This window comes from Empidonax traillii, unplaced genomic scaffold (assembly GCF_003031625.1).
Source record: "Empidonax traillii isolate 1590-97213 ecotype Southwest subspecies unplaced genomic scaffold, ASM303162v1 scaffold2977:size16709, whole genome shotgun sequence".
In the NCBI taxonomy this organism is placed as follows: Eukaryota; Metazoa; Chordata; class Aves; order Passeriformes; family Tyrannidae; genus Empidonax; species Empidonax traillii.
The window spans coordinates 14,732-15,849 of record NW_020958170.1 but is presented as its reverse complement, the minus strand read 5'-3'; the positions used below and the strand labels follow the sequence as shown (position 1 = coordinate 15,849).

The following is a 1,118-nucleotide window of genomic DNA, read 5'->3' as shown; positions in this document are numbered from 1 at the left end:
CCTCACGTACAAACTATCACAGGGAGGATGTTTGACAAATACCTTCTGTATGAACTTTTATTTTGTTTCAATGGACATAGAACATGATTCCTGATTAGTACATTTTAGGGGTCAAAAAAAAGAGGAAGAGACTGAACTATTTATTGGATGAAGCATAAAATTTCAGTGTTATTTACAGAGGAACAAAAAAGGAAAGCCCTCATGTCACCACAACCTAAAGCTCTGGAGGGAAGACTGAGCACAAATGTGTCACACTTGAGTGTTAAGCATAAGAAAAGAGGCAGGTTATTTCTTTTGAAAAACCACCAGTCATCATTTTCCTTATGGCATCCTTGAGCTCCTGGTTCCTCAGGCTGTAAATGAGGGGGTTCAGTGCTGGAGGCATCACCGAGTACAGAACTGATAAGGTCAGATCCAGGGATGGAAAGGAGATGGAGGAGGGCTTCAGGTTGGCAAATAGGGCAGTGCTTACAAAAATGGAGACAACCACCATGTGAGGGAGACACGTGGAAAAGGCTTTGTGCCGTCCCTGCTCAGAGGGGATCCTCAGCACAGCCCTGAAGATCTGCACATAGGAAAAAAACATGAAAACAAGACAACCAAATGTTACACAGGCACTAACCCCAAGAAGTCCCATTTCCCTCAGGTAGTCTGAGTGTGAGCAGGAGAGCTTGAGGATCTGAGGGATTTCACAGAAGAACTGGCCCAGGGCATTGCCCTGGCACAGGGGCAGGGAAAATGTATTGGCTGTGTGCAGCAGAGCATTGAGAAACCCAGAGGCCCAGGCAGCTGCTGCCATGTGGGCACAAGCTCTGCTGCCCAGGAGGGTCCCTTAGTGCAGGGGTTTGCAGATGGCAACGTAGCGGTCGTAGCACATGATGGTCAGGAGGGAAAACTCTGTCCCAAAAAAGAAGAAAAGGAAAAAGAGCTGTGCAGCACATGCTGTGTAGGAGATGGTTGTGGTGCCCCAGAGGGAGTTGTACATGGCTTTGGGCACAGTGGTGCAGATGCAGCCCAGGTCTGTGAGGGAGAGGTGCAGCAGGAAGAAGTCCCTGGGGGTGTGCAGGTGCTGGTCGCAGGCTACGGCGCTGAGGATGAGGCCGTTGCCCAGGAGGGCA

The 1,118-nt window shown here is 49.5% G+C and overlaps 1 pseudogene; it reads right to left on the bottom strand.

Annotated features, from left to right (window-relative positions):
• Positions 1 to 255: 255 nt before the first annotated feature.
• Positions 256 to 1,111, bottom strand: LOC114072320 (annotated as a pseudogene).
• Between the last annotated feature and the right edge of the window lie 7 nt (positions 1,112 to 1,118).